The sequence below is a fragment of the Haliotis cracherodii genome, unplaced genomic scaffold (genome assembly GCF_022045235.1).
Source record: "Haliotis cracherodii isolate W230 unplaced genomic scaffold, xgHalCrac1.p SCAF_8, whole genome shotgun sequence".
Lineage (NCBI taxonomy): Eukaryota > Metazoa > Mollusca > Gastropoda > Lepetellida > Haliotidae > Haliotis > Haliotis cracherodii.
In genome coordinates this window covers 13,865,762-13,886,497 of record NW_027266341.1, presented here as the reverse complement: position 1 = coordinate 13,886,497, position 20,736 = coordinate 13,865,762, and the positions used below count along the sequence as shown (strand labels likewise).

Below are 20,736 nucleotides of genomic sequence, written 5' to 3'. Positions count from 1 at the left end.
GTCAGCAATATTGATATATCAATATAGTTATTACACCCTAAGTAAGTCTAGATTGTGAGATACTGTTAATGTTGTTGATAGGTGACAGTAAGATGTATCAATAGTCTTCCCACTACATTGTTTTAACACTGTATATATTATCCTTAAGTTATATTAGACTGTATTTTGAACGAGTGACCTGAAGCAAGTCTACATGGTTTTCATACTGATTGTCTGGTGTTGATTGCCTGGAGATTGTCTGGATGTATGTAGTATCCAGGGATTCTAAGAAAGTCCAGACGACTTGTGTGGTGTTGAGATGTCAGTCAATGTGTGGTTTTCATTAAGCTAGTGTTCTTGACTGAAGAAAGTGTTTCATTAGCAGTATAATCCAAATATAGACACCCATATACACAAACTAATTGTCAGACAACTACTTCTTCAAGATCAATCCAATATGTCTCTGTTGAAGTTCAAAGTTGATCTATATTTGTGGTGTTGAAGTTGTTTTCTATTTTTGTGTTTAAGTTTTGACATTATCTGGTATAGTTTAGTACAAAACTATATATATTGCTGTTAAACCAAACTTATATTTGAAACCGTTCATTTTCCGACATGGTAACAATTATTAAATCAATTCATATTTCAAAAGAGAAATTCTGTTCAATTTTTTCTGAAAAGATTAATGTTGATTTTCTGCACCTCATTTGTCATTAAAACAAGTTCATTTCTCCTCTGGTTTTGGGGTGGTGGGGGTAGTAGAGTGGATAAAGTGTTCGCTGAAGACTTGGGTTCGATTTCCCACACGGGTACAATTATTGTAAAGCCCATTTCTAATGTCCACTGATGGGATATTGCCATAAGCAGTGTAAAACTCACTCACTCACTCACTCACTCACTCACTCACTCACTCACTCACTCACTCACTTGGTTATGAGTAGTTTAGAATCATGGCTGTATAAATACCAGGAAAAGACACAGTTCTTACACGTTTGTTTTGCCTGTCCATCACCTGTGAAATATAAGCATTGCTCCCGTCTGTGCATGGTGGGGTTTCTCCGCCATTAGGGAGATGTAAGGTGGGTTGTTATGACATAGTGTTCAAAGAGGCAGAAGACAAGGTGATTTACTCCGTAATGACTTGGCACTGTGCCAGCACTTTGACAGTTTAAACATGTGGCATCACAGGTAAAGTACCCATCAATTCTTTGAGCTAGATGGAGCCGATTATTCTTCAGAACTAAACTTTGTGGTATTCTCATATTTGGGGTCTATTTTGCTTACACTGATTAAGAGTGATTTTTAACGTGGAAAACAGTTTTTTTAGATTATTTTTGTTGATATTTTAGGAAATAGTTTGAGAAAGTCAGAAAATACATGGAAAAGTATTTTTCAGGATTTTATGTTGTGCAAAATTAAAGATTTGTGGGTGTTACAGAACCCTAAGTGCACTATTTTTAAGGTACATTTTTCATAACAAGTGTGAGAGATTTTGCCTCCCTAAATTCTACATCTACATCCCAGTCAATTTAACTGCCTGCAACATACTACATTTGGTTTTCAAAAGGGAGGGTCCGGACCCTTTGGATACCCCTCTGGATCCGTCTGTGTACTGTCTGACCTTTCTCCAACAACAGACGGGGTGGTCGGGTAGCCTAGTGGTGAAAGCGTTCGCTCGTCACGCCGAAGACCCGGGTTCGATTCCCGACATGTTTACAATGTGTGAAGCCTATTTCTGGTGTCTCCCGCCGTGATATTGCTGGAATATTGCTAAAAGCGGCGTAAAACCATACTCACTCACTCTAACAACAGACAGACCATAGAGAAACACTACACAGCTTTGGAGGACAGTGGGGTTGGCTGGAGGGTAATACATTTACTCACCTCACAAGAGAAATTAATTGGAATTTATCACATGGGGATACTGTGTAAAACCCTTTTGGTGTCACTTTCCTTGAACTTGCTGAAATAGTGCTATATATAGACATGCTGTCATATTCTCCGACAAAGCTGTCATGGTATCATTAAATGTCATCTCCTCGACCTGTCATTATTTCATGACGCTTGGACCTCCTCCGTGGTTTAGTGGTAGAGTGTCCGCCCGGAGAGCAGAAGATCCGGGGTTTTGATCCCCTGATGCATCATACCCATGCAAAGACTTTAAAAGATAGTACTTGTTGTTACCCTGTCTGGCGCTCGGCATTAAGGTGCTAAAACAGGAATGGTCGGCTTGGAGTCGATATACTGTGTCTGAGTTGGGTATTCATGTTAAACTGCAGCATGGTATCTCAGTGAGCTGGCACTATAACTCCGCATCAGTCCGGACTAGTACAAGCAGCCACACATACACACGTGCATGTGTAAGCAAGGATTATGTCCTACCTAAATATTATTCCGGTTTTACTCTAGAGTATAGTATCCTACCTTAGTGTGGGAAATCTGGAACAGGTTATGTCCAAAAATTAAGGGTAATTCATCCCAGTGAAACATACTTATGTAGTAATTGGAAAATGTATCCTATGATAATTTACTTTATTTTAACTTGAATCCCATGAATGTAAAAAATTCACCAGTGTATCCGACCCTTGGATACATAAAACTAGCAATAGATTAAAATATTCTTGTGTTATTTATGTTGATACTTGCATTTTCACCATGTTTGGTTGGGGTGTGGGGTGAGAAATGAAGGGGGGAAATATATGTTGACAGGATTAAACACACTGGTATGGGTTCAAATTCACTAGGGAGAATCATCCTGACTCTAGAGAATTTCATTCCCGGGATGAAAAATAGGGTAGGATGATATTCATTCTTACACATGCACATTGCTATATGAATGCAATAATCTTGCACGCTACGTTAAACCCCATTTCACCACCTCAGGAAGCCTGAATCTGAAAACTCCCAAAGTCAGGTGAGCTTCAACATCAGGTGAGCTATTGTGAAGACTCCATGTCATGATAAGTAGTCGTACTTCAAATAATCCTCATCATGTAGACTCCATTGAACAAATTCATTTTGTGAGAAGTCAGTTCGAGAATGTACTGCAGTTGACGAGTATTATGATGTCAGGTTAAAGTGCAGATCTTGTCAACAAAGTGTCAAACAACTGACATGCTAGACAGAAAGATCAACATTTTGTGTGGTTGTTGAGAATCAATAATAGACATGACCATATATGTCATCTTGTGTTTACAAACAAAACACCATGACTTGTTAAACGGTGGAAATTGATACCTGTTTTGAAGGAAAATAGTATTGGGAGTTTGCCAAGAATTTCACACATAGTTATACAATGCTGGTTTCACCATACTGCTGAACAGGTATGTTGAATGTTTAACCCTCTCCATCCTCCTTTCAGTCCCAATTGTATGTCTTATGGGTTGCGTATTTTAAAAAATGACTTTTTTCAACATACTTATTTCTGTAATGAGTATTAATGGACACAGAGAGTTGAAGAACTTCAGTGTATGTAGTTTAGGCCTTGCACTGTTGTGCAGTGGTAGTCATGCATGTTGTAGTAGCAGTGGTAGTAGTAGCAGTGGTAGTAGTAGCAGTGGTAGTAGTAGCAGTGGTAGTAGTAGCAGAAGTAGTGATGGTGGTAGCAGTTGCCGGGTTAATGGTAGTAGCAGTAGTAGTTTGTGATTGAAATGGAAGAAGTAGTAGTGGAGGTGGTGGTGGCAGTAGCAGTAGTAATAGTTGTAGTGGCAAAGGTATTGGTATTAGTAGTGGCAGTAGTAGTAGTAGCGGTTGTAGTAGAAGTAATTGTACTCGCTGTGGTTGTGGTATTAATATTAGTGGCTCCCCATGAAGATCCGGGGTAGAATAAGTCTTCAGCAAAACATGCTTGCCGTAAAAGACGACTATGCTTGTCGTAAGAGGCGACCAACGGGATCGGGTGGTCAGACTCGCTGACTTGGTTGATGCATGTCATCGTATCCCAATCGCGTAGATCAGTATTCATGATGGCAATCATTGGATTGTCTGGTCCAGACTCTATTTACTGTCATATAGCTGGGATATTGCTGAGTGCGGCGTTAATAAACAAACAAGCGAAACAGACAAAACAAACAGTATTTGTGGCAGTGGTAGTAGTGGTAGGAATATTGCTTAGTGCAGACCTAAACAATGACCAAATGTTGCAGTAGTTGTAATACAGTTTGTAGCAGCAGCAGCAGCGGTTGTTGTTGTGATGTTTGTGTCCTCACATCTGTTACATGTCTAGCTCCCACATGTACAGAGTGACCTCAACATATACACACACGTGTGTTAACATGCATACACACACACCTCTGAACATAAACACACATAGAATATCACATAGATGGATATACCCCAAACTCCCCACCTCCTAGGATATTCAATCACGTACACAGCAATACCCATCTTTCACTTCAAGCTGAATAAACTACATCTGTCAAAATAAACTCATGGACTGTTTGTCTTTTAAAACATTTTGTTTACAACCTAAAAATTAATTGAGTTTAAATTTTAATTTTGAAGAACGTTCTTAGAAACTAATCTTTCAGAATATTATATTGCTTGTGCATATGTTCTGGCATTGCTCCAAGGCTAAACTGAATGATAAGTTGTATAGTAATTCTATCCTTATGCTAAGCTAGTCTAGATAAGCCGAGAATACCCTAAGGATGTCAGTCTTTTGTAGGGACAACTTGTTCTTATTACAGTAAACTACGGTTACAATGAACTCAAAGGGACCACTAATTATAGTTCATTATAACCGTTGTTCATTATAAGTATATATACAGCAAATGTCTGGGACAAAAATACAACAGTTTGTTATATCCACCAGTTCATTATAACATAGTTTACTGTATTTATATAATCTACAAATTATTATTTAACCTAATAATGATATCCTTAGAGACTTGTGCAAGTCTGTATATGTTCTTTCACTGATACGTACAAAGACTAACACTTAGTCAGTGAAATCGTTTCTTTGATATAATTATAAGTTGTTTTTTTCGAAATAACTGTTCCTCTTCTGCTGTTTTCGAGGAAACTAGACTTGGTTTAGGTTGATCTAGACTTGCCTAGGCTTTAGTGAAAAAAATAATATATATAAATTCAACAGTCATGGCGCAGAACTTATATGTACAAAGCTTCAATGGGAAGCATCTGCATCCAGTGAAACATCAGTACCGGTGGATGTGTCAGGGCAAGTTGAAGGACAGAGGAAGGACAGCGCCATCTGTGTGTGTGTCGCCATCTGTCTGCGTCATCAGGCATCTGTTATGGAGGGGACCGGTTTGCGATGCATGTTGTTCAGTCATGGATCCATAGCCTTGCTCCAAGACTGTATTGAATAGTGCATGTCCATGGATGTTTAGTAATTCTTTCTTTATAATTAGCTAGTATATATAAGCTGATGGTACAAGGTTGCCAGTCTTTTATAGGGACAACATTTCCTTACTATTTATATAATCTAGGAATTATGATTTAAGCTAATAATCATTTCCTCAGACTTGTGCAAGTCTGGGGAACCGGTAATGTCATCACTGTTGATTTTTGTCATGGAAACTTTGTCGAAGTCGTGAGAAAAATCTGATTGAGACATTATTATTCAGACTTAGGTTTTTAGATTTATTTTATAATCATTGATTTTATTGGCATAAATTTGGGCTCAAGTAATGAGAATTGTGTATATTTACAAATATGTTCAGAAATATTAAACATATTTCATTTAGATGAGTACCGGTATGATATGTTCAGTTCTGTTTTGAGTCTCTTCTTTGTTGAACTGATATCAAATATGTATCCGACATTTATCAAGGGTTTTACATGTGTGCTGGTTGTGGCTGGTCAGGATACTGCTGACAAAAGTTCCGTTTTCAAATCAGAATTTCATATTTCTTTCCAAGGGAATAATTTCTAGGTTTTATTTTTGACTCGACGTTTATACATAAGAAGCTTGTAGGCAACAGTAAAGGCCAAATAAAGATGGAAGACACTCCTAATATTCTGTCACATCAAGTTTCTGTTAGACTATGCAAACATTTCTTTAAAATAATTGTAACTTTTTTTTTACAATAACCCTTCCTCCTCTACTGTTTTCATTTCACGAATCAAGGAAGCTAGGCTTGCTTTGTTTGATCTAGACTTGCCTTGGCTTTTAGTAAAATATATATATATATATATAAATTCCACAATCATGGCATAGGACTAAGTCTCTGTTATACCTCTGACCTCCCATGCTCTCTCGTCATTTTTTCAAGGTAACTGGAGTCATTTTTGTCAAAAGGAACTTGTGATATGAACCTGTCACCTCTTCCCACGTTCTGTTATTTGCGTGCTGGCAGTTCCAGTGCACATCAGAAGACTGGAGGGATGTAATTAGTGTTTTCGGTAAAGGCACTGCTGGTGTTAGCCCAAGCAGGTAATTGGTGTAAAATGTCAGTCTTGAGATTTCTTGGTGCTTCTACCAAGTTTCTTTGGCAGCATTTAACGAAAGTTAAATTACCAAAGCAGTTCCAAGCGTCACATTTCTCAAAAACAATCTCCTGACATTGTTTCTACTCAGCTCAGTTTAGTTTCAACACAACTTTTCGAGGTGGCAAATTGACATTTCCAATTTACTCTTCTTGAAAAAGTCATTTATTTAAAGTAATGGTGTGCAGAGACAGAACATGGCCTGATGTGTGCTTCTCAGAAGACGTCACAGAGTGCTATAGCTCCTCCAGGCTGTGAAGTCAGCGCCAGTAAACAGTCCCCTCCCCGTTAGCCTGTCTCTCACTTTCTCTTCTGGCAGAGGGGAGGAAAAGCAATATGTGGAACTCTTATTCTCTGGAGAAGCAAAACCACATGGTGAGTGGGAGGCAGTGGTTCCAGTATGTGGCGGGAAACCTTGCCACAAGTTGTGAATGACTTCACCGTCTTGTTAATTCATGAAGAATGTGATGGCGTAAACCGGTGATGTCATCATCACTACAAATGTGCCTTTGTACATCATGATCAATACCTTCATTTGTGTCATTTGACTGAGAAGGGATCAAAATTGTAATTTAAGTCTCCTGAAACTGCTGTCATACTTCAGTCAACTTCCTGTATTTGTGGACCGACACGTTTTGGCGCGAATTTCCTTGTTTGTGTTTCACGGAACAACTGTGATCTATATCTCAGCGTGGTCTTATCAGGAGAGGTAAGGAGCTGTCATGTTATTATTTTAATTTCACTGATATATTCTTTCTCATGTCGTTGTGTATGTTTCCAGAGAATACAAGACACAAATATTCTGAAATGAATAGCTCTGTCATTGTTCATGCCGAAACAAGACAAGAATAACCATCACTGTCTGTTTTCTACATCTATTTTGGATATCATTGTTTGAAGTCTATCTGATCCAAAACATTGCTTACGTACTGGATAGTTTTCACAGAAACGCTTCAACAGTAATGACATCTTATGGTGAAGCAGTAGAACTTGATGTTGTAACTGTGTTTCAGAAACAAAGACTAAGGTAAATTAAAGGACTTCATATGATCGTCAGTTTTATTAAATCAATCAATCTGGTCATTTCAAATTTAGTTTTGATTAAAAAGGGCCCTATAACAATTGAATATGATATATATAAACAATATGAGATTATGGTATATAGTTTTGTGTGTACATGATTTTTACATATGGTCGTTTCGACAGAACAATTTTCCTTAGAAGTCAGACTTTGTAGGTGGACGTAGAGTTAGTAATGACAATTCGCTCCATCTGAGGGGAGTTGTTCATTAGTGAGCCCAGTGGATAGAGTGCTTGGTCAGCAGGCTTTGGGTTGATTCTCCTCTTGTCCAGTTTGTAGAGCCTATTTGTGTCTCGTTCTTTAGTTAATAAGAATAGCATTAAATCTTTTTCTGACATACTCTGACTTTACAATGGACTGTGGCTTAAAAATGTACTTTCATTTTATATGGACTATCACTTACAATGGACAGTTTAATATTTGGTCAAGTAATGATCAGGGTTATGGCAGTTTTAGTCAAAAGATATATTGTTCGTTGCATTTTTATGTTTTCAAAATGTCAGACAAGACAAATAAATGAAACATTAAAAAAAAATTTTGAAATATATTTCTATTTGCATTTTTGTAATGATAAATCAGTGAACCTTAAAAATATAAAAGCATGTCGTAAAGATTGTTTGATTTGACCTGATAATTATCAGGGGCGGTCGGGTAGCCTAGTGGTTAAAGCTTTCGCTCGTCACGCCGAAGACCCGGGTTCGATTCCCGACATGGGTACAATGTGTGAAGCCCATTTCTGGTGTCCCCCACCGTGATATTGCTGGAATATTGCTAAAAGCGGCGTAAAACCATACTCACTCACTCACTCACTCACTCACTCGCTGATAATTATCAGCGCTTAAGGGCCTGGGTAAAGTTCAGATTCTTCTATAACAGTGTATATAAACTTCTTAATTGTGTTTGATGGATGTTTTCATCAACCAACTGTATGGAGTTTTGGTGTTCAGTATTTTTATACACAGCAATTGTAAACCTATTGGGATGGATTATCCCTGAGGGTCCTTACTGGAACCTGGGAGGGCCGTGAGGAGGTTCTCATGCTTGACCTTTGGTGGACAGCTGGCAGCATGAAAGTGTTGAAGCATCTCCTTGGCTGTATATCTTATCATTGTGGCATGTTGGGAAGAAATGGGGCATACACTAGAGGCCCGACTGACAGGCTGGATGTTTGATAAGTTGGAAGTACTTTGATTTTAGGTTTTCTAAAAGAGATTTTTAAGCCTCTGTTGATGCTTTCATTGCCAAATGTGACATGAAAAGAAAAAAACTTTGAAATATGTGTTTGCTTTTTTTATGAACCATTACAGCATTGAATAGACAATGCCTTTTAGAAAGTTGTAACATGTTATATCTGGGCTTACACTTTCTTATAGACTAACATTTAGTCTTTGAAATGAACATATTTTTTAAAAAGAGAGAACAGTTGTTAAATTATAGTTATAAAATATAATAAAAAGGGGACCCAGAGACTTTCTTCATTTTCATCTAGACTTGTCAAACATTATAGACTTGCATGGGCTGTATTGGATATATTTGTTTCAGGGTGTATGGCAGACTAACTTTCTTAGTAAAGTTGAAATTCTAGTACTTATTTTGGTGGAGTTACCAAACACAGAAATTGTTAAATTGAATTTCAATAGCATATTTTTTCTTCAGTTATCACGTATTGTTATACACATGCCTTGAAAAGGCCAGTTCTTCTTCACAAAATCTTACCATCTGAAACACACAACTCTCTCTTTATTATCATTACTGGGGCCGTCGGGTAGCCTGGTGGTTAAAGCGTTCGCTCGTCACGCCGAAGACCCGGGTTCGATTCCCAACATTGGTACAATGTGTGAAGCCCATTTCTGGTGTCCCCCGCCGTGATATTGCTGGAATATTGCTAAAAGCGGCGTAAAACCATACTCACTCACTCACTATTATCATTACTGTATTATATTTCTAACTGCCGTAATGTATAATGTGTTTATTTGTTTCCGTACCTGGCTCCCCCAAAAAAATTATCTTTGTTTTTATCTTTATCATAAATTGATTGGTGAGTGAGTGAGTGAGTGAGTGAATGGTCCCAATGAGTACAAGGTTGCCAGTCATTTATAAGGACAATTTTTTTATTATTTATATAATCTTGTAATTATGATTTAAACTAATCATTTCCTTAGAGACTTATGCAAGTCTAGAACTCTGGTGCAATAAAGGGATTTGAGGGGGGTTGGTGGTAAGGCGATGAAAACCCAACAGTTAATTATTGGCCTTGTGTAAGGCTTCCGTAGAAAACCATGAAATCTCTGAATATTATGGAATTAATTCTTCAATGTACCCAAGGTAAATCTCATATGATAGTCCACTTATGTTGAGGTTTTCCCACGCTAGGTATCATGCACTAAGCACATCATGATTACCCCAGTCCATGGATCGGTGTGGACTATATTTTCATTCTCAGCTCCTTGGGGAGTATACAGTCAACACTGCCCACGAAGAAGAAGGTTTATAGTCACAACGTACTGGGTACCCATTCAATGCTGGGTGCTCAGAGGCATATTTCAAACAAAGTCACTTGCTTCAGGTGACATGTTTTATGGCTTACTCCATCACATGGATCATGGGTCTTGAACCTTGACTTCCTGTCTAGATTCACAATGACCCCGTCGTCAGAGCCAACTGACTGGAGATTGGATGGTCACAATGGTTGCTTGGTTCCATGGATGGCTGACAGACGTGAGTGACGGACTGTGTTTAAACCCATCGATGAACCACATGTCTGGTCCGGGGTGCCATTGTACAAAGCCGTCTTAGCGCTAAGGTAACTCCAATACCCTAACATAAACTTACGATTGTTGTAGCGCTAAGGTTGATTTGTCTAAGGGCACCCAGGGATCCTGTTCCACAAAGCTGTCTTAGAGCTAAAGTGATTGTAACAGAGGCTATCAACAGTCAAAGCACTGATGTTGCTTTGAGGAATGACATCCAAGGCCCATCCATACAACACAGAGGAATATGTAGCTCTTCCAAAAAAATAAAAATACATGGGCCAATTTTTTTATTTTTAGTGCAGCTACGTATTCCTGTGTCAGCATTATGAGTGCGACTCTTCAATACTGTATCACAGACATAGGTAGTCAGAGTGTTGAGATTATTTCATGGAACTGTGACTAGACCATCCTGATAGGTTGTCCTAAAATAGGCTGGATTATTACTGGCAACACACAGTACGGCACTGTATTGTTAGACGGTTCATGTATTTGAGGTAGACAGTGTATTGTTCTTGTCTGAAAGTTGTCTGGATGAGTAATATCATGCTCAGTCTAGCCATTACATGGCCACCACAATGGAGAACAAACAACTCAGAGGGTGAAATCCAAGCCTCTCCAACAACTCACGTTCATTTAGACATAAAACAAATGATTATTCCTTCTTGTTCATCCTGTGTCACCAATGTTTAAGATACGGCTTTGTTTACCAAATTTGAAAGTGCACCGACTCCTCCCAGCCACATTGAGTCGGCCTCTGTGCCAAGCCCTCCCTCCAGACGGCTCACACTTCAGCAATGCTCTCTACCTGCCAAGATAGAGTGTTTAAGGAAGGGTTGGTCTGTCCAAATACACTGTCTACATATTCAGGATGTGGTGTATCCTGAAGACCTGGATGACAATGTAGTTTCTATTAATGTTAAAGGATGGTCAGCATGTTAAGTTCTGGTTACAATCCTATTTCATATACCGTATTCGACGAAATAAGCACCCAGGGCGCTCTCAAAATTAGAAATATGGTGCTCTTATTTGAATATTATTTTGGTGTAAAAAACAGATTTGAAAGATAAATTTTGTGGTTTATGCTGACAGCCTGAAATGTTTATATACGAGAGATACATTTTTCCAGAATTTAATTGCCCATAATTAAGGGTGCATATAACACATGAGTGCGTATTATACATGAATAAATAAGTGTTGTGCACATTAATCAATCGGAAGGGGTGCTAATTGGTATTGTTCACTAGCCAGTATATTAGCAAATATCGCTGTGGGCGCTTATTAGAGCGGGGCGCTTATTACGTCGAATACAGTAACTCTTTTGTAGTCCTGCACCATGTCTGTGGAATTTAGATTTTTTAGATTATTGTTTTTCACTAAAAGCCTAGGCAAGTCTAGATCAAACTAAGTGAGTCTAGTTTGCTTGATTCCACAGCAGAAAAGGAAAGGTTCTTTCAAAGAAAAGAAAAACATTTAAAGAAAGGATTTCATTGACAAAGTGTTTGTCTAACATCCATTTCTTAGTTATGCTTTGCATGCGTGCCTGTATATACCACTGTATAATATGCTATTGTAATTGTATTGAATCAATATTCCTTACTGTACTTCATGTGGCATATGTCTTTTAGATGGCATTTCTATAATAACCTGTCTTAAATTGATGTTGATGTCTTCACAGGGTTCAATTATAGACAGAAAATGTTTTCTATACAACTAGTTATGTATGTTTCATCAAATACTCTAGAAGAGCAGCTGTTCAAGGCATCATTATGTGTAGACCGTGTCCTTTCCTGACCTTAACTGACCAGTGTACCGTTAGCTGCACAACTGTTTAAATATGGGAAGGGAGAGTACATGTATTTATGGCTGGAGGAAGCAGATGGGACTATTTATGAGAGTAGTTGTATGGGAATATGCTATGGTCAGTTCAGGTGAAAGACAGATGTGTTTGAAGAAGGAAGTGTTTGCAAATAAACATCTGGATAATATGGATGTTATCAGTTGAAATGGGTTTCTGCTATGAAAATATGGCAGAAATTTGGAATTGAATCCTGCACAAATATTCCAGATTCAATAAATTGCTTTCATTTGACCTAATTGACAGAAACAACAAAACCTGTTGAAAGTAGAGTTTAATGCCACTAAATGGATTAATGCCATATGAAGTACCATTTAAACAATCTAGTTTCAATCAAGGTATATCAACAAACAGCTGCTGTGAGATAGAATCTACAAACAATTATGTAGCTCAGCTTGCCTTGTCAGCAAATTTGATTATTTAAGTAATTTGAAAGATCGGTTTGTTAATTATTTATGTAAAGGTAAAGTATTAAAATACTTTATTTAATTTTTATCAGTAAAGAAATTGATAGTTTATATTTTTCTTAAATTTTCTTTGCATCTTATGAATGTCTCTAGCTATCATTGGATACCGAGATTGCAATGGTTTCATCCTTATAAGTGAGTGAGTATGGTTTTACGCCGCTTTTGGCAATATTCCAGCAATATAACCACGGGGAACACCAGAAATAGGCTTCACACATTGTACCCATGTCGGGAATCGAACCCGGGTCTTCGGCATGACGAGCGAATGCTTTAACCACTAGGCTACCGGCCCTCCTCCTTCATTATGAAGTAAACTTAAAGATTGTTACCTGAAAATGACGTTTCTGATATTTCTAATAAACCTGAAATATTCTGGCATGTTGGTGCATAAATTAAGGTACATGTGTACTGCTTTGGTTGTGTCACTGTATATATCATATGCCCATCCTCCTGCATCATTATCTTCTATATACTCTTAGTATAAAGTAAAGGAACACTAAATAGCAGATTTACAAAGGTGTTCATATGTTTCATATCTATGAAATAAGATACATTGTTAGTAGATGATGTATACTCACATTGCCCCAGAAGTCTGGTTATCTGTCATGTATGGCATGCCCCCTTATTTCTTTTGAGGCGACTATGTTTATCAAAAGAGGCAACTGATCAGTTGGTCAGGCTGCTGACTTGGTTGAAGCATGTCATCATATCCCAGTTCTGTGGATCGCTGCTCATGATGTCAATCACTTGATTGTCGAGACTTGATTACTTACAGATTGTCGTCATATAGTTGGACTATTGCTGAGTGCTGCGTTAAACAACAAACAAACTTCTTTTGATGAGTTATTTTTTGTGAGTTTCTTGAAGGGAGGTGTTACTGTGTAGAGATGGGAGGGATATTAGAGGCGTATTTATCTCAGTGTACAAATGGGACAACATGTTCCCTTACTATTGACGACGAGTACATTGTGCAGGTTTCCTTGAAGGGAGGTGTTACTGTGTAGAGATGGGATGGATATGAGAGGAGTATCAGTCAGCAGGTGCCCCCAGCCAGCCCTGACCCAGATAGGAGTCTGTAGTACCTCATCAGGGTCAGTGCTGTATACCAACAACTCAGGAAACATATCTGGGCAAGGAATTAGACAGCCGGTCAAACGGAAAGTAATTGAGGAAGATGCTGAAAGAAATGGCTGCATGGAGCATTAAATGCACTGAAATTATTCCATCTGTCTGTGATCTGCTGCTAAGGATACGACAGTTGTAGAAATACTGAGATGTACATTTTCATGAACTCCTGGTGTTATCACTGATTTTAGTAATGATAATTACCTCCATCTGAGGGGAGTTGTTCATTGGTGATATACTTTTCACCCCTATTTTGCCCTTCATGACTAATGGAATCAGTTTTGGGCAGATAATCAAGACTGGTTATTCTCTGGCATTGATGTTTGGTATTGCCAGATAAGAAGCAATGTGTGAAGCTTGGATGATGAATTTTGTCTTTAAGTAAATGTGCTTGGTTATAATTATGATAACTCAAGGGTGAGTGTGTGAGTTGGGCTCACGGCTTTGGTACAGTTCTGTATCAACGTGTCATTCAGAGGGTAGAGTGACACAGGTCACTTAGTGGATTGTTTCTCATAATATCACTCACTGTTCCAGATTCAATTATGTACTGGCTGCCACCATTTGGTGGGAATATTGCTGAAATCCACCAGACCAGGGTTTTTTCTCTGATGGACTTATATTTAATAATTCACACCAAACAAAGGCAAGTGAATCCTGTCAACCAATAAACAGAGGTCCAGACAGCAACCACTACGTCTCAGCAACCACTATGTCTCAGCAACCACTATGACTCAACCCCCTACAGTGTTCCAGTCAATGTTCAGAGGAGTCGCTTTACCATGGAAACAAAAATATCCCCAAATCCCAAACAAGTAAATGGTTTGACAAGTCTAGATTTCACCAGTTGCTGGCAATGAGGATGGTATCCAGGCTCCTTGCTACTATATGTCAAAAGACAATTTGACCAAATCTTAAACTATTTTAATTTCAGACACTAAATGTTAGTCCAGCTTCAGTGCGGCAGGCAGCTCAAGTAACTGACCAGAATTTCTTCTGTGTGGTGTTGATGGTGCACTTTCTCCAGGTACATCTACTTGGCCTTGAGGGTGTTATTTGACCTTATGGGTTGTGTCTGTAAGGTCAGCACCATGTAAACAGTACTAGGGTTCTGATGGGCGTTATTGGACACTTGTTGAAGACAGTATAATGACTGGGCATTCTTGGAATCATTCATGGAATTGGTAAAGTGGCAGGATAATTACTGTTGATGAATCCCTGGCCTAAGGACCTGTCTATAACTCCTTCCTCATTATAACAAAAGAGCTGGGTATCATGAACTATCTTCCATTCTCTGCACAAACTGATTCATATTAGACTTGACAATGACGGAGGGTTATATTTTCCAACCAAAAGCCAACAATTGAATAAAACTGAATGCAATAAAGCTCTATTGTGAGGAGTGTTATAATGAGGTAGTGTTGTATGCAATAGCAGTGGTGTATGACATTGGTTCTGTTAAAAGGAGGAAATGATTGTTGCGGAATAGAATGTGATTACGAAGAAACCAGACTGTTATGTAATGCAGGGTAGGAGTAGTTCAGAAAATATGAATGCCCTGGAACATGGATAATGTAATTTTTTGTAAAGTTGTAGAAATTACATCTTTATATATCACCATGAAATAATCAGCAACATTGTCATGGCTAACAGTAAAATCATGTATATCTATGATTATTGCTATTGTTGACAATGTGCTCCAAGAGCCAGCTGATCTCAACTGTTGGGCAGGACGACAGCTCACTACCCAAGCAAAAACAATCACTTAAATATATTCTTTTTTAAACCTTGCTGACAAACATATGTTTGAAAGGGTGCCAAGAACAATTTCAAAATGTTTTTAAAAGCAAAATTTGCTGAGCTTTCAAAATTTATTACCATTAACCTCAAAAACAATATTTAGAAAAAGCTTAACTTGCCATATGCCTGAAAACAAGGAAGAGGCATGTGTGGACCTGGAAGCTGTGATCTTCATCAACCCATGCTTTTCGTAAGAGGCGACTAACAAGTCAAGTGGTCAGGCTCGCTGACTTGCTTGATGCATGTCATCGTATACCAATTGTGTAGATCGATGCTCATGATGTCTATCATGAGATTGTCTCATCCAGACTTGATTATTTATAGACCACGGCCCTATACTTGGAATATTCCTCAGTGGGGAGTTAAACAACAAACAAAACAAAAAAACTAAGACTACCGCTAGTATTTCCAGCTGCCTTTGAAGACGATAGTGTATTAGTTAGTTAGAGTTTGTGTGTTGATGAAAGAGGGGGGTCCTTGAAGTGATGGATGCAAAGTATTTCTTGGCCTCCGACCAACATCCTGTCATCACTGTACAACAGAACCAGGGTGTTCTCCTTGTCTGTTCTGTCACTGAAGAAAGTGTGGAACTGTCAGACCTCCATGTTTGGTGCTGTCCGTAGGTTTAACTCACAAAGTATGGCACTTGGTCCCTGACCTGTTTCAAACCGAGTGAGTCTGGCTTAATGCCTCTTTGAACAATACTTCCGTAATGTTATGGTGTGCCTACTTGATGTGGGAGGAGAGCCCAAGTTTTGCAGATCTTAGATGTTTGCCTCTTTGACAAAACCCACGGGGTATGGTGATGACAAACCTAGAAAAATAATCCGGCTGAACCGAGATTTGAACCCATGATTGAATGTCCCAGGCATGTCTAAGGGTTGCAACTCTGTACAAGGAGCATCCGTCAGACAGCAGCCATAGTGACATATGAGGTGATTTAATTACATAGAGAACATTATACGAGCTTGTATGTCATACTGATTTTACGAAACAAGTGTCGGAATTCTTGTATTTTCCGAGCGAGAGCAAGGGTAATGCATGAATTCTTACACAAGTAATCAGTATGACACACAAGCAAATGTAATAATTGTTTTATTTCCCATTATTTCCCATGATGCTTTCATCATTTGCTTGATAATGGTGTTAGAATCTACACTGAAATGTCGCGCAATTGTAATAAAGAAGTTCATCATTTGCTTGATAACAGTGTTAGAATCTACACCGAAACGTCGCCCAATTGTAATAAAGAAGTTGCTCATCCATAACAATTTTGTCTTAGTTACCATTCCAACTTCTAAATGCCACTCAAGGAAGTCATATTTTTTCCCTTACTCAAAGCCCTTGCAGTAGTGCTATAGCCCTAAATGAAGCAAGTCTAGATCTTCCACAGGTTCTGAAACACCCATCTCACTGGGGCTCCTTTTCACATTTAAATGCAACTGCTTGTTTCTATGAAAATTATGTATTTTGAAAGACTAAGCTTTAGTCTAGTATCAGTAGTGTAATGCATCATTGACTCTGACAGCTTCTATCTCAACTTTCCATTGATGTATTGCCATTGGCCATGAATTTTTATTAATTTTATTCTCATGAATCAAATAGCTACAAGATTGCTGATATACCACTGAGCAATAATCACTTCTATGAATCTGCTTAAATCCTCTCAGACTTGTAGCCTGGGAGTTCAGTGCAGGAACTCCCTGAAGATCGGTCCGAGCTGCCTCACATGTGCTAGGGATCCTGTAGGTAGGGATATATAGGTATATATATATTTTGTATATGCAACCTATTTTCTGCCACTGTTTATCCATGGCATAGGGTCTGGGTTGGGTGTTTATTGAAGTGGAATTGAGTGACCAGCCATGCTATGTGAACTGCAAATAGGAAACAAAAGTTTATTTTCTTTACTGGAAAGATCCAGATGGAGGAAATGTGTGATTGACCTGTGTTCCGAGAAAGTACACATTTGTTTGGATCTTCGGATAGTTTTATACCCCTGCTGCCACGACAATACATGTCATGTTTAGATGTTATGATGTATTTATTCTGGGTAATTTAACCAAAATGGAGACCTGTTGAGACGTACGTGGCTCCAAGTTTTGAAGTCCCTGAGAACAACCGGGCTCTGTATCAGGTGGGGATCTACATTGTTATGTGATGGTCTGCCTGCGTTAGGGCCCACATTTCTACCTGGTGCTGCAACTGGAGATGGAGCATTTCATCCTTGAGGGTATGAGGTAGATCCACAAAACACAGAAATAGTCTTCAAGTTGTAGCGGCCATAAAATTTCCGAGTCCTGTGATGGGATTCGAACCACGGACCTCCTGATCAGAGGTCGGACGCCTTGTCCACATGACCAAAGAGGTTAATCCCGTCAGCAAGCTGACAAGGTAAGGATGTCATCTGTAGGATGACTCCACGCCCTGCTACATACTCCCCCGTCAACAGAAGGCCCGTCCCGGGCCGCATAGTAGGGTACTGAGGCTTATTTTGCTCAAATTAATATGAACGTGCTCAGCCCCACGTTGGGCCCCAATGTAGCGGCCATAAAATTTCCGAGTCCCGTGATGGGATTCGAACCACAGACCTTCTGATCAGAGGTCAGACGCCTTGTCCACCTGACCAAAGAGGTTAACCCCGTCAGCAAGCTGACAAGGTAAGGTTGTCATCTGTAGGATGACTCCACGCCCTGCTACAAAATCATTAGAAAGTTGGCACCCAGTAGCAGGGGCACCTGTCTGCTGTATATCGGTGTCATATCAGAGTTCTTTTTTCTTTTGGTTGTTGTTCTTGTTCTTGTTCTTGTTTAACGTCACACTCAGTGGTTATTCCAACTATATCATGCCAGCCTGTAAATAATTGAGTCTGAACAATCCAGTGATTGATATTGTGAGCAACGGTACAACAGTCATGGTACAATAACATGCAATTAACCAAGTCACTGTTTACCCAATCTATTCTCTTACAACCATCATGGCTTGTTCTACTCTGTAAAGAACCAAATGGAAATTCCTCCTTTGTGTTATTTAATGGGGTATGTAAATTTTAAAAGGTGAAAATATGTTTTGTAATTGATAGAAGATTAATTACATAAGCTCAGAAAAATTGTTATTTTCAAAAGACTGAAGTTTCTAAAATGCAAAAAGGTGTTGAGTGTGAATAGTGTGGGGTGTGAATAGTGCAGGGTGTGAATAGTTCTGAGTGTGAATAGTGCTGGGTGTGAATAGTGCAGGGTGTGAATAGTTCTGAGTGTGAATAGTGCTGGGTGTGAATAATGTTGAGTGTTAATAGTGCTGGGTGTGAATACTGCTGGGTGTGAATACTGCTGAGTGTGAATAGTGCGTGGTGTTAATAGTGCTGGGTGTGAATAGTGTTGGGTGTGAATAGTGCTGGGTGTGAATAGTGCTGAGTGTTAATAGTGCTGGGTGTGAATACTGCTGGGTGTTAATAGTGCTGGGTGTGAATACTGCTGGGTTTGAATAGTGTTGGGTGTGAATAGTGCTGAGTGTGAATAGTGCTGAATGTGAATAGTGCTAAGTATGAATAGTGCATAGTGTGAATAGTACAAAGTATGAATAGTGTTGGGAATCAAAACCACTTATTCACACTGATGACACTCTCTGGATATTTTGTTTGGTTATCAATTTCTTCAACCTGTGACTGATCCATGTTGATTTACAACTTCCTATGTGCACAGAATGTATCCTTAGTACTCCATGCTTTTTGTCAGAAAATCGGTGTACAGTATGAGATCTGTCTGACCATGTCATCCTGTCCCAAACGCATGATATGTTGCTTATACAGTGACCCACTGGTCTGGCCATTCACAAGACACTGTCCCCTTGGGGAATCCAGGTTAGAATAGGTCCCCAGCAACCCATGCTGGATGTAAGAGGCGACCAAATGTTTCAGGTTGTTGGAGGCTCAGTGTTTTATCCCAACAGTGAGGATCTTTGTTCATAATAGCAATCACTGGATTGTCTGGTTCACATTATAGTTATTTACAGGCCGTCAAATAGGTGGAATATTGCTGAGTGCAGCATTAAACAACAAACAGACAAAACAGAGGAAATTGAGATATTGTTGCACATAATGCACTATTCATTCAGTCACTATTCCACCACTGCAAGGATCTTTGGAAACACAAAGCAGCCTTAAATCCAAATCTCCCCGTGGAAACATGTGTTATAAGATTATATACACCAGTTAAGGTGCACCTCTTTGAAAGGAATATTCCTGTATTCTTTATGCACTACATGAAACACTGATGCTCAAACTACGCCTGTGACTAAATGTAAAGGTTATAGCATCTGTCGAAGCTCATGTCATGTTAACTTCATTTATTATCCTAGCACTGTCAAAAACGTTTTTGTATAATCTCTTTTTCACTTTCTGCGGCACACTGCCAAGTGAAGTGTATTTTACATTATTTATGTTTCTTGGGTTGTCTTCACGTGTTTCCACATCCCATGTCAGCGTGTGCTGAAGGTATTGACGATAGCAACACAGGAAGCGATTATCTTTACTGCGAAACACATACAATGTACGTCTATCTATATCAGGAGGGATGCAAGTCAGGTGGTTATGACATTATGTGATAGACCAGACTGTTTCAAAATTACCTGCTATGTTAAACATGTCCATTGGGATCTTTTATGGTCAGGATATGATTGGATGTAATGTCAGGTCATCAACTATGTGTTTTTGTTTTTGTTTGTTTGTTGTTTAACGCCGCACTCAGCAATATTCCAGCTATATGATGGTGGTCTGTAAAATAATCAAGTCTGGACCAGACAATCCAGTGATTGACGTCATGAGCATTGATCCTTGCAATTGGGTTCGATGACATGTATCAACCAAGTCAGCGAGACTGACCACCCGATCCGTTAGTCGCCTTTTACGACAAGCATAGTCGCCTTTTATGGCAAGCATGGGTTGCTGAAGACCTATTCTACCCTGGAATCTTCATGGGTCCAGCTATATGTGGCCTTGTGGTAGGTGTGTTAGCTTGTTTTGTCAATTGTGTGGGTTTATTTCATTCACAGAAAGATTGAATTTGTTTTGTTTTCAGACATTTTGTTTACTCGACATCTGCTGTTGGAAATTTTTGATATTTCTATATTATTCACATCAGTTGAGGAAGTAATGATGATCCAGAGTTGTGTCCCTTTGTTCTCAACACGATGCACTAGTTTAGTAATGGGCAAGTATGATGTATTTCC

General features: G+C 38.9%; 1 protein-coding gene across 4 annotated transcripts in view; it reads left to right on the top strand.

Moving 5' to 3' along the window:
- Positions 1–20,736, top strand: part of LOC139450641 (rho GTPase-activating protein 7-like) — a 252,331-nt gene that overhangs the window by 66,104 nt on the left and 165,491 nt on the right. The window contains exon 1 of one of the 4 annotated variants that reach the window (XM_071232431.1): positions 6,823–7,138. The exons of the other annotated variants lie outside the window; for them this stretch is intronic. The gene's annotated coding sequence lies outside the window, so the exon portion shown is untranslated. Of the gene's footprint in view, positions 1–6,822; positions 7,139–20,736 lie in introns of those variants that run through there. 4 annotated transcript variants of the gene reach the window in all.